A 14250-nucleotide genomic window follows, 5' to 3' on the forward strand; every position below is an offset into this window, starting at 1 on the left:
CTGGGGCATTCACAAATGAAGAGCCAAAACACATATGAAGAGAATTATGCCATTTAATCCCCTGCCTAGTATCTCTTTCTTTGTCAGTAGAAAATGCTGAACAGAGAACTCAGCTTTTGTAAAAATTCATGCACCATGCCTAAAACGCCTGGTAGTATTGAAAGTTCCACTGCTCAGCTGCAATTAACTGTGATTTCAACTGCCCAGAATCATCTTGAGAATCAACGCTCTGCATCCTGTTATGATTGCCTCTCCTTCTTCTGTTTCTGTGCCAACGGATAAATGAACATCCAAGAGCATTGTGGGGAGAAGGAAGAAAGTAAACCCCAAACAAATTACATAAAGGAAAATGCAGACAGACTCTTCACCTATTTATCCAAAATATTCACATTTTCTTTCATTTGCCATGCTCTAGAAAAATATGAAAATAGAACCAAAGCAGCATGTGATATGTAGCAGTAGCATTAGAGAAAAATTACTTCTTTCTAAGCATCTCTAGTTACAGAACCACTACTTCCACACACTGCTACTGTAGGACAGCTTTAAACCAGGACAATGGAGTGAAAAAATAGTTTAACTAAAGATTGTCCCAAAGCATCTCAATCATTTTCCTAGGTACTGTTTTCTGTAAAGAGTAGCTTTGCAGAAATTCCCAAGATAGAGTTCTGTGTTTAGTTTCTGCTGTACATAAAGAAAGCAGGATAGGGTGATAGAACACTAGAAAAGTACATAATTAGTATCCAAAATAAATTTCATCACACATCACCTCAAATGGAAGGAGAAACAGAATAAGAATATAAATAGGCAAAGCCTCTGCCATTCTGGGCATTAGTTCTGATTTTGTTCCTTAATGGCCAAACTGCTGACAGATGAAGCTGACATCATCATCATTTATAAGGAAGGTTTGAGAATTCACTTCTAGGCATTTATTTTCATCAACGATCAAGCTGGAAGGTTGTTGCACTGAATCTGCAACTGTGCACAAGGTCCAGACAACATAAATACAATTTTGAATTCTAGCATGCACATACCTAAATGCATTTTATATTCATTTTTTAACCAAATCTCTTCCTGCTACTTATTTTGATCTGTGCATTTGAATTTTAGATGCTGTCTGAAAGAAATAGTTTTTTATTCAGCGAAGAACTCTCTCAGAAAGGTTTTCTGGACATTGCTCCACTCAGAACAGTGTCAAAAGGGCACAGACTTAAAGAAACTTTTCCCACAAGGTGTGTCCCTTCCCCGGCTGTCATCCGACAGACACATGAGAAACACCCACTGACCACAGAAGAGAATAGCTTAAGGGACAAAGGTGACAGCTGTACAAACATATTTTCAATGCCAGGTTTACGCAGGACAGTGAAATGCCTGGGTCCTAATCTTCTGAAGTCATCATATATAAAGTCTCCCTCTCTGCTTCCAAGAAAAATCAAAGGCAGAGAGCTCCAGTATCTGGCTTCACAGGAAAGCCAAACATCTTGTAAAGTGAAGAAGTCAGATTTTGCCTATGGCAAATTTTACAAAGCCTCTTGAAACTGCTTAAAAGGCTGGGTTTGTTTTGTTTTCTGATTTTCTACCTCTTGGCTCTTGCTTACAAATACTTGGGCAGATCTCAGTTTTAGCATTCAAATTACAAAGTATCCATGGCGTGTTTGACACAGCTCCAGGACAGCAATGTCATGCAGGCTTCTCTGTGCTGTAGAATGGCACAGCTACCACCATCTGCCAGGACACACTGCAACTTCTCTCCAACAGTGATTCAGAGCAGAAAGAAATGCAGAAAGATGTAACCTACAGGGGTGAAGTTTTGTCTCTATTTGGTGTACAAGGGAAAATAACTCATTAAATACATGGAAACAGAAGTAATTAATTTAGTGCAGAAATCATACAATGTTTAAGGTTAGACAGGACCTTAAGATGATCTGCTTCCAATCCCCCTGCCATGGGCAGGAAAGCCTCACACTAGCCCATGTTGTGCACAGCTCTTTCCAACCTGGTCATGAACACTGCCAGGGATGGAGCATGTAACATTTCTCTGGGCAACCTATTCCAGTGCCTCACCACCCTCACAGCCATCTAAACACAACCCAGCCTTGTCCTTCTTATTTTAAAGACCTGATTGTGAACTAGACTACAGGAATCAACAGAACTGGAGAAAAAAAAATGTTGCCTTCCATTAAAATAAGTGCAGGATAATTCATGAGAATGCAGTCTTACAAACTGAGGTTGATGCAAAAGACAAGAACATGTTTACAGATCCAGTGTTTTCCTGACACTGTTTTAAGCAGTGCAATTCATTTCATACAAGACTTTAAGAAAACCAAGTAGATTTCAACAAAAAACAAGGTACACAGAAGAGTTGGCCAGCAATTTTGTGATTAAATACTAAAAAAGATTTCTAACTGGAGCTGGGAAAAACCTCTTCTATCTGGATGATGGGAATGGTGCCAGTTTGTTAGCCACTAGCAAGAGTCACTGCAGCACACACTGAGGTACCAACAACAGCCTGAATCAGCCAGCAGCACTGACAGGCTCTGGCAGCTTTCTTCAGTTCCAAGGACATGTCCACAATCTCCCCAGCCAGACCATTCTAGACAAAGCAAGCAGCTGAGCAGGCAGCAGGAAGAGAGAAACACTGCAAGGATAAAACTCCTTCTGAGTGCAGCAGCAACTGCTGCCCAGATAAGGTCTCTGAATACTCATTCAAGTATGTGCTCCATTTCATCTCAAGTGACTGTTTTTGAGGTGACAGAAAAGCTTGAAGACTCACAAGGCTTGACATTTGGTAAATCTTACTTATTTCTCAGCTGAAGGTATAAACAAGTTGTAAATACCAACTAACCTGATACTAACAGGTATTTTCCTGTAACTGTCACATTGTTTGCAGTGCACCTGAGTCACATGAAACTGGGAACACACAAGGAAACAAAAAAAAGAAGACCAAGAGTTACACCTGAGTCAGCATCAACAACTGATCAGACTGAATCACTGTCAGACAAACAAGGAAGTTGGGAAACTTTGTATCACAGGTATTTTGGTTGGGATTTTCCTCTTTAATATAACTTGAGACACTTCAAATCCACTTTTATTGCAGAAACTGACTAAGGGAAGACTGATGGAAAATTAAATATTCTTCAAAGTTAGGTATAATATTAACTGTAGTAAATGCCAATGCCTCTAAATCCAGTCTCTTGACTGTTGACATACACAGCAATAGAAACACTTTCATACTTGCTTGATACATGACAATGCATTTATGAGCACAGATAGCTAGGTCAGTTTGCCCAGTATCCACGGTACCACATTATTTTCTTGTTCACAGTAAGCAATCTCTAGTTTTTGCAAAGTAAGAAAAACTTTCTTACCTCATTAAGAAAACTTATATGCAGATAATACAGACTCAACTACTCAAGGTATAACGATTTGCAACTTCAAAGGTGTTCAATGCACACTAAGATGAGGGTGTCTATCTCACAACTGGTGTGGAGGACATAGCCCATGTAGCAGGCAAAATAGTACTGCATGAGCACTGAAGCTGGAGACAGAATGATCCAGCCTGGTGAAACCACAGGAAAGAGAAATCAGGACAGCAATACTGCAGTTATCTGCTATATTCTTTGGCCATACAACTTGCATTATAGTTTATTCTTTACTATGAAAGCAGAATGATTCTAATTCCGATTGCCATAATTATGGCTGAATTTATCAGTCTTTGCTTATCCTTTCAGACCAGCTAAAACACACACTCAGCTCAGGGATTTTCTTCACTCCTCAACTCAGCGGGTCACCCTCCTGGCTCAGCATTCAACTTTTCTACAGCCATAGTGATTTTTAAAGGAAGTCACTCTGCATCATTGGAATCAGAGGATGGAAATGTCACTAACAACACTGAAACTCATCTGTTGTCTTCAGCTCCTTAAATCTACAGCTTGGTCTCTGGTAACCTACTGCACAGTACTGAGTAGGGCTCTAGTTCTACACTTTAGGAAATCTCCATTTGGTCATAATACTTCACTACTAGGTTTTAATAGCAATAATTGTAAGTAATTTTCAATGCTACTGAGTTAGTTTCATTAAAATTAAGTATTCTTAATCAAACATGTTAATCCCTTTTGGAAAAGTATGTCTATTCACAGGAATGGAAGACAATATAAAGCTTTTATGGCAATTTGGACAGACATGGTTATTAGTTTCAATTTGACTGAAGCTCATAAAGCATTCCTGCCAACCCTAAGCACTCAAGGAAATGAATAACCAGTTTCCCCACTGACTTCTGCTTCAACAGGATATAGAAACCAGATGAAAACGCTGGGGTTTATAATCACAGGTCTAGTCAAACATTTCTGGCAGACTCTGTAGCAAGTGAAGGACTATAAGAAGTATAATGTAGCATTCTTTGAAAGGTGTATGACCAAGAAGAAACAAGATTTTCAGTGACTGAGTCCAGATATTTGTGCAACATGAAATAAATTTTGCTTACGAAATACTTTTGAGAAAGAAGGTTTTGCTATTTCAAATCTTTGACCTTGAAGTGGAAGCATGAGAAATGACCATCATTCCCACTCAATTTATTCTTGAAGAAGCTTAGAGCTGGCATCTCCAGTACTAAGGAGCCTAAAGTACGCAAATGGACAGATCACAGATAATGTAAAGAAATAAAGGAGTGCCTAGCCCCTTTTAAAAGCCTTCCCATTGAAGAGGCCCAGTGACCTGCATCAGTGGTGTCCTGGCAAGTGATGTTACTGAAAGATACTCCAGGCTTTATATTTTTTTCCCCTGAAAGAAACTTCTTGCTTGCCTGGAAGAAAACATTTCACATCTCCAGCCAGCAAAATCCATTGAAGAGGCATAAAGACAGTCTCTGACTGCTCCAGTTTTAGCTGTATTTTTCTCTGGCCTAGTCTATAGATTTACCCCAAACCCCCATATCCCTCACCCATTATGGTTCATCAGCAGTTCCCTTGCCAAAGGGCTTCCTTCCCTTTCGATGTGATCTCTCCTAGAAAAATCCCCATCTCAAGCTGAACCAGCTACACTGGCATTCCATGCTATTTGTTATCTTGGTCGCTCAGACATATATTCTACTCTTCCCCCCCCCCCCCTTACAATTGTTGTAACTTTTCAAATAATGAATTTTCTGAATTTACACAGGGTTGGGTTTAAAGGACTCCCTTCAGGCACAACTACAGAAACTAACGTTAAGAACTGAAGCTTTTTCCTCCTGAAAACTTAGGTGTCAAATTTAAATGATCACATGAGAGTGTCATTGAGAAGAAGTTTCTAGCTACCACATCCACAGGATAAAAACTTAAAGCTGACCCAAACACACTCCAAAAGGTCAGAAAAATAAAGAAATCCTGCTTTTCATATTTGCTATGTATCTTTTTTTTTGTCTTGGTTTCTAATATTTGAATGGTGAAATTATCAGCTGTCATGCTATGCCTGTTTTAAGCTGAAATTTAGCAGTCACTTGGCAATAACTGTGATAGCAAATGCCATAGAGAAGAATCACATAATAAAAATGTTCTACCACATGTCTGAGTGGTTTGGGTATAATGTGTAGTGTCCGGGCTTCCTTTAACTTTGCTATTTCAAACACATTTCTTCTGCTTACAGTAAAGCACAAACAGAAAATAAAAGGGTCCACATGAATGGTTAGGAAACAAATGTGCCTTGCAAAGAACATAATAGGATTAGGAAAACAGTAGCATTTCTTGTTAAACAGTTACCTTGCTCCCTATTTACAAGGTTTTGGGTTTACTTGAACTATTCAGGAAAGCGTCTTACAGAACAGCATTTGATCACAAGTGGAAGCTGTGGAACTCAAGGACACGTAAAACATGCTCTAACAGCGAGAAGGACCAGTGAACTCCCTTGATCTTTTCTGTGTACTATCAAAAGCAGAGAGCAATGCTTTAGCTGTTATTGCAGACTCACTAACGGAAAAGAAACCATCCCATTTTCCAAAATCTTATTCAACAACCAAACTAAAACCAAGCAAACAACCCAAACACGACATAGTAGCAGACAGAATCACAGAAAGGTTAGAAAGACAATAGGACAAGGGAAGGAAGTGCAACAACATGGACACAAAATAATTTTCACACGTAACTGAGACTCAGCCTCCTGATACATCAAGATATCCATGTCACAAGGACAACTTATCTCACAATGTCTAATAACTGATGTCCAATAAGTGGGACATAAACCCAAGTCCTGCTGCTGTCAAAGAGAAATTTGACATTTCCCCCCCTACAGCTACTTTTGCTATACAAGACAGCTTTTCCTTCAGGAAAAACAGCAGAATTGTAAGCCTAAGTCATTCTGTGAGGCAAAGATAAGCAGCTTCTGCTTCATGATGGAAATCATTCTGATTTTCCAATTGAAGATTTGTAAAGAGTTACAAGCCAAGTGAGGAAATCTGACACCCTGGACAACCAGATCTGACACAGAAACCAAGTTTCAATGCTACAGAAGTGAACTCTGCACTGTATTTCCAGTCAGCTTAAAACTTCCTTGTGGATAAAAGTACCAAATGCATTTTAATACATGCCTGAGCACCACTGTCTCATCTTAGATGCTTCATTTACAATGCAAATAAGCAACATGAAAAGGTCACCAACATATGACCTTTTGTCTAGAGATGTTGTTTGCCTTCCCCAAGAACTGCATTCCTTTATATCCCTTGGGAAATCATTTACATGAATGATTTTGCATTTGAAGTTCCTTACCTACACTTCATGTACATCTAAGCTAACAAAACACCACAACTTAGTTAATTACTCTAGATTACAATGCTTTGAAATGAAGTTTTAATCAGAACTGGGCACTGACACATCTCACTGCTCTCCATTCTAATTGCGCTTTATCACAATTTTCCTCAGCAAAGAACATTTTTGTTCCTCACTGAGGAACAGTAACTCTGAAAGCTAAGCCTGGCCACACACCCTGTTTCACCCGAGTGTCCCACAGTATTGTCCAAAATGGGACTTAGATACCGCCATAACAGCAAGTTCCCTTCCTTAAAGGTGTGCTTTACAGACCCTCTCCTCATCTTGCAGCTCCTGGGTTCCAAGCCTGGGAACCCTCATATTTCAGGACCTCATTTAACACTGGATGAATTTCATCAGATCTTGTTCTGAGACAGTAAATGATCCTGAACAGAGTTTGAAATGACCAAGGTTGTGTCAGATAACTACCAATAACGAGCAGAGGACAAAACCGTGAGAGTTCAGAGAGCTGAGTACCCACTCCATTCTTGCCCTCTACACCATACCTAACAGTTTTAACTAATATAACCACAATACAATCCTTATAAACAAATATAAATAATTTTAATGAAAATTTAATTGGAAAACATCAAATTACTTTATGCTATATACGTAAAGATTCTCTATATGTAGCGAGCTATTCTGAAATGCAAGTTTACCAGCAGCTTGTCTTGCACATGCAGCAAGCATGGGCTCTATGGATGAACACTTCAGAACAGCAGCACCTCAAACTTGAAGCAATTTCAGCCATTGCAGACCCGGGTGTGGTTTATCTTTGGAGTTCATTCTATTTGCCCTGCAGCTGAACTTCAATCTATTAATACATAACAAGGAAAGATTTCCTCCAGAGACATCAATGCACTTAAAATAAAAGGTGACTGGTATTATTTTAAACTTACAGAGAAAGCAAGTGATAACATAACAGCTCTCCTGGTTTCTAGATACCTTATCCTCTAAAACACATTCCATTTTGTTGGGTTCACAGAAGACAATTTCTCCCAAATCAGGCACAATATCAGGACAACAAACATTTCCCCATCTGCTGTTAAAACAAGAATCAGGACCTCAAATAACCGCATGCTTCTCTTAAGTATGTTCTGAAGTACCAAAAATTTCTCCAAAACAGGGTAGAAACATGATATGAAGACACAGGAAACGAGCACAAGAACACCAATTTAACTGTTACTTTGGACAACTTAATTAAGAGCGTTAATCCTACCAAAGTCAGATCCTTCAACTTTTCTAATGCTTCAAGTCAGAATGATGAGAAATATGCAAAACTACATCTATTGGTCTTACACTCTGGAGAAAATATCTTGTGAAATAATCTGTGAAAAATACTCCTTCATGTTTGGGCCTTGATATGGGTGTATTAGTCGGCCACAATCAGTCTCAGCAGACAGCAGTACAAGCCATTCCTCTCGAACAGTTTAGCTGCACCATTATTCTTACACTGATGTTATATTTTCACCCCTGAAATCCTACCCCCAGTATGTACACGTACACTAGTATGTGCTTTGATAAAAACACCTGCCAGTCACCTCTACCCAGCAGGACCACTTGCTCATTATTTACTTGGAGAGTTAAAAGATGAGTGCAACCTTTTCAATCTATTCTATGTGACAACTAGGAAACTTCCTTCTATCAGGTTATGAAAGAAATGACAATTCAATTACCTACTACACCAGCTACACACATTAAGCAGTACTGTAAAGCAGAACAAAATGGTGCTCAATTCAGAGGTGCCCTGAACCTCAGGAAGAAAGCTGATGCGCTTCTATGGATTACAGTGAAGCTTTCAACAGCTTGCAGAGTAAAACTGGAAACTGGAGAAATGATGTACAGCTTTAAGTACACAACTCTGAAAAGTAACAACCATCATTAGTGCACATTCACACATCTGGAAATAAGACAGATTTTCAATAGAAATCTTTATAATAAGACTGGGATAACTCTGTGCTGTGGTATAATAAATTCTTTAAAATATCAATTAGAAGCCTCTCTACAAAGTGTATTTATCAGTCTACATTAGTTCCCCCTCACAATAACACTCTATTGTGGCTGTCAATACACTTCTAATCACCTGTATTAACATCTACATCACGTATTTCAGTATCACTGATTTATCAAGCTTCTCAGAAAAACATACCTACTACTGCAATCTGAGCCAAGACCTTTAGCCCATGTAATATTCCCAGGATCTCACCACTAGCTATGTACTCAGGTCAAAACAAGAAAAGCAAAATGATCTGGAATGACTCTATCAATGACAGGGCAATCGAAGATGTAGAACTGTAATTGCACACTGTCAAGTGGAAAATGTTTTAGACACAAGTTTCTTTAGGGGCTTTGCTGTGTTTGTTTGATTTAATATTTTAATGTTCCTAGAATATCTTCAATAAAGTATTTTCGTATCTTTCATTTGATGAAGCTATAAGAAAGAAAGCAGAGTACATTTCCTGGCAACAGATCACTACTTGGTAAGGCTCTATTTACTGTGGCATTTTCAATTGCTGTAACAAAAATGCACATGGTGCATTTTGCCAAAACCAAAATGTTACCAGTCTTAAAAAGGGGATTAAATTAAAATGACAATTATTCTTAATGCTCAAAGAAGTGTCCCTCAATCTGCAGAGACAGTGAATAGCTGAGAAAGCAGTCAGGTTGTCTTGAATGGGACAACATTCCAATTGACTGTAATTCCAATCCTGTAATCATCACTAGTTCGCTTGAATCAGATTCTTCCGCCCAATATTACTAAAAATGCATTTCTTGGACAGTTTTATGAGCTCCTTTAGAACTCCTTAAGCAAGCCTTGCATATAGAAAAAATTAAAGATTTGTCAGAAAACTTAAGCTGTTTAATTTTAAAGATTTAATTTAATTTAATTTTAAATTTAAACAATTTGGGGTATTTTTATATGTAATGAAGTGAATTGGGCCACACTACCAGATACTGTTAGCACTTTTCCTTTCAATGTTATTGCTTAGCATAACAAACCAAAGACAATTCTGTGATTCTACGCCGCCTTCTTATGTCATTGCAGATAATGCATTACTAACTCCATAAGAAGAAATCCTTTTTATGTTTTTCAAAGACACCTATTTCAGAATGCACCAACTTACTTCTGTTGACAAACTATTTGCTGAAATACCAAGTTCGTTGCTAACAACAAATTGTGTCACACTGACTAGACAAATGCTATCACCTAAAGCTATTTCACATAGTTAGACAGAATATCCTAGAGAGATAAAAAATAAGCCCCTCCAAAACAACAGACATTATTACTTTATAAACCTGCAATCACATTTTACATTTTTTCCACTATGTAGTTCACTTCAAGTAAACATAGGTAAAAAGTCAACCAAACACTCTCAAGGTGCACACTGAACGCTGTACTAAAATTCCAGTAATAACAGGAAGTTTGTTCAAAGCAGCCCAAACCAACCACTACTCTCCCTGACCCTCCAACCTCCCAATCACTTGGAACAAAAACCCAAACCCAAAACCAAAGCCCACAGTAATTTTGAAAATACCATTCAAACACATAACCACAGTCAGTTACCAGGTACAATAAATATGACTCCATCTCAAAAACCTTATGTAGTTATCCCTGTTACAGGCAACCTGTATGCTTTAAATTAAAATATACACAGGCTCAGTATTCTGGACAATTAAAAATGTTTAAATGAACAGCTATTAGACAAGAGGTGAACCACAGAAGTTCAATATATATATAGACCACAATGCACACCAGAAGTACTAAGAGCTACTTACAAACAGCGGGTTAGTCAGACACTTAGTTCCATGCCTTAAAATAACCTGTCAAATTTTTTCATGTCTTAACATTTGCTGCATACTGTTAATCTTTTTAATTATTGTGCATTCAAGTAGGTGGAATACATAGTTCCAGGGGAATTCCATTATAAATTATCATAAGTGAATCCTACCACCTACCATACCATCAAGTTCCTGTTGCGCCTACAGTTTGGTTCATGCCAAGTATTTAACATGTTTCTTCTAAACCATCTGAATGCTGAAATCCTACATCTTCTAAAGCTTGATAAGTACCTACAAGGAATTAACTTCAGAAGAATCAGTCATATTGTTGCAGTTTTAGTTTGTGATAACTGCACTTACATGGTTCCATTTTTATTAGGGTATTTTGTCAGTTTCCAAGCATTTGTATACCTTCCCTTATTAAATAACAGATAATTAAAAACACAAGTTTGTGAAAAATATTATGATTTAAGCATCATGGTATTAAAACATTTGAAGAATTACTTGCATAAACAATGAGTTTGCATTCAAATAACATTCACCAGAGCACACACAATTTCTTCTCTGAATATCTTGACATTTCATCTTCATTTTTGGTACAGAGGCGAAAAAAGAAACCAATCACAAACCAGTGACCATATTCCTGAGCTCTAGAGGCACTATGTCTAGCAGTAATTCAAGAGTTAAATATTTTGACTCTGAGGGGAACTGCTGTTTAAGCCATCTTGCAAATTTCTGTCTTATGAGCATTTGTCCACCAGAAACTGGACTAAAGCTAATAACATATTGTATATGAAGAAATAACTGTAAAAGAAGGAGCAAAGAGGAACAGAGTAAAAGCAAAAGACAAAGAACAACACAGAAGTATACAAATAATAACACTGTAAGAAGTATCCAACAGAAGGGTATTCCCAAGAGGACAAAAACTATCAGAAGAAAATTAGGTAAAGAACAGGCAAATCCAAACTGGAACATTTGGACCCGTGTATAAATGAAGGTCAATGAAAGCACATGGCTCTGCCTCAGAGCAGACCTTTGATTATTATTGCCCAGAAACAAAATGGGTTTGAATTCAGACTGGGATGACATTAAAGCTTTCTGCTATGTTATTATACTTCCATAACTTGCTGTAGTATCACACACCTATCAAACAAGTCCTCAGTTTCAAAAGGTGAATTCTTGGTACACCTGACACACGAATTCAGACTCAGGAATGAAATCTTCAGTGAGACACAACATGGCCATGACCATTTCCTAAAGCACTATTTTTAAATTAAAGATTTAAATGTTTCTGAATGGGAATAGCACTTTGAAATCCTTTCTTCTTTTTATCTCCACATATCTGGAGTCAGAACTCAATTCATGAGAAAAGCAAGCTGGATCCTGAAAAAAATTACTATTTAGAGTAAGTTTTGTATTTACAGCTGGATGGATGAAATGCAGCAGTCAGCCCTCTGATCAGCTTAAAGACCAACTCCTAGAGATACACAGATGTGCTTAACTTCAAAGAACCAATTGCACTGTGTGTGACCACATGCATGGCTTTCTACTTGCATACATCATACTTAAAATTCATGCTTATTTGCATGTGTCCAAAAAGTCATGGACCAAATGCAATTTAGCCACTTGAACTTCATATGTGACTGAAATCTAATTTAATGAAATCATTGTAGGCTGGATTCTTTCATAAATGCCAGAATCATCCTAACAGCTCCAGCTGCCAAAAAGAAAAAATTCTGCTGCCTTCCTCCTATTGTGCTCTCCACTGAGCCTACATCTCCCTCACAGATGCACAGAAAACCTTCACTGAGTCTATGCTGTTCAGTCAAGAGGCAGAAAATCGACTGTGTTTGTTTGTGGGTTTTCAGGGTTTTTTTGCTGAGACAGATTGATGACATTTTAATGAGTTAAATCAAAGCATGGAGTATTCCAGCAAGCATCAAAGCTGGCATGAGGTACTTAGTGAGAACAAGTGGGCAGGAAGACAAAAACAAGTAGTTGGGGGATTATAAGACTCCCCCAGCAATGAGCAATTAAGTCTGTTCACCTCTGTTGGGAACCACGGAATCATAGAATAGTTAAAGATCATCTAGTTCCTGCCACAGGCAGGGACACCTCACACTAGATCATGTTGCCCAAGGCTCTGTCCAACCTGGCCTTGAACACTGCCAGGAATGAAGCATTTACCACTTCTTTGGGCACCCTGTTCCAGTGCCTCACCACTCTCACAGTAAAGAACTTCTTCCTTATAAGCAGGGTTAGTTCAAATAGTAGGCACGCAGCAGCCACACAGGAAGATATTGAGCAGTTTTTCTTTAACTTAAGCACTCCACCAGCTAAGTCACACTCAAGAAGCTTAAGTAGCCACAACAGAAAATAGCACCTACACAAGTCACCTCACATTCACCCTTATAAATTCTGTGTACAAACAAGTATATGTGTGCGCAGAAATAGCTCTGCTCAGACTTTCTGGCTACTCTGAAAGACATTGGATATAACTGATTTTATATATACATTTGTTAATAAACAATTCAAGTCAATGCTGTAGTCAGAGAAAAAAAATAGAGATTTTTTTTCAGGGGAGACTTAAGGAGGCATTCTGACCATTTGTTTTAATGAAGCAACATACTTCCCCTCTATCTAATGCAAAGAAACACTGCCTGCCATAGAGCAACTCAGAACAGGGGTCTGAGTCAGTGTTCTGAAGTGCTGGCAGAGGAACCCAGGCACACCACTAATTTAATCTGTTCTGTTTAACAAATAGTGATACTTACACTTCTTTCACAAATTGTGGCACTTATTGCTTCTTCTGTAGAATACATTCATCTACATTTAAACAAAGAGTATTTGGCCTTCAGTCAACCTGAATTCACCCTACTGCTTTAAAACATCCACTGCTAAGGAGGAAGATATAAAACCATAAGCAAAGAACAAACAATGGTTCTGAAGTCCTTAAATTGCTCCAGAGTTGTTCTGAATCTATATTTTTTCCTACAAGCATGAGCAGGAAAAAACACATATTTAACTAGACCAGAAATTACTTCCTCTCTTCTATGCTGGGCCTATCTGAAAACAGAAAGTTTGGGTAAACATAAGGGAACTATTACCTCCTCTCTCACCTCTTCCTCCTCCAAATGATATATAGCACTGGCATCCTCTTTATAATAAAAGCTTCCCTACAGTTCTAAATCTGCATGTAGAATATACCCTTTCCTACAGTGGGAAGTAAAGAAACATCGTGAAAAAACTGCCTCCAAAAGCATTCCCACAACTTTTGCAAAGTAAAAACAGTTGAAAATACGGCAAACCTGTCTCTAAAGTTTGCAAGCAAATTAAAACCACTGGGGTACTGTGATCAATAAAGAAAAATAGCATCTATTTGCCCTTAGCAATAGGGTTCACTGTATTGACAGCATGAGACACAGCCAGTTAATACAGGGATATCTGAATCATGCTTCCATTTAACTTCCTGTAAGGAAAAAAACACAGGCACCTTTTAAATCATGAGAATGACAGGTAGCGAATCATATTTAATACTAAACTGGACAAAAAGTACCTATGGGGGTCTAGGACACAAAGCCTACTAGAACACCCTATGCATTCAGGTGTGTCATAGGTCATGCAGGTAGGTTCGATCTTACACATTCAGGTACCAACACAAACCATTCTGTGAATTCTGTATGGTGTCAAAATATGTAAA

The 14250-nt window shown here is 38.2% G+C and overlaps 1 long non-coding RNA gene across 1 annotated transcript in view; it reads right to left on the reverse strand.

Moving 5' to 3' along the window:
- LOC115945346 (uncharacterized) overlaps positions 1-14250 on the reverse strand; it is a 38280-nt gene that overhangs the window by 19971 nt on the left and 4059 nt on the right. The gene's annotated exons all lie outside the window — the stretch shown is intronic.

Source organism: Melopsittacus undulatus, chromosome 9 (genome assembly GCF_012275295.1).
Source record: "Melopsittacus undulatus isolate bMelUnd1 chromosome 9, bMelUnd1.mat.Z, whole genome shotgun sequence".
Taxonomy (NCBI): domain Eukaryota; kingdom Metazoa; phylum Chordata; class Aves; order Psittaciformes; family Psittaculidae; genus Melopsittacus; species Melopsittacus undulatus.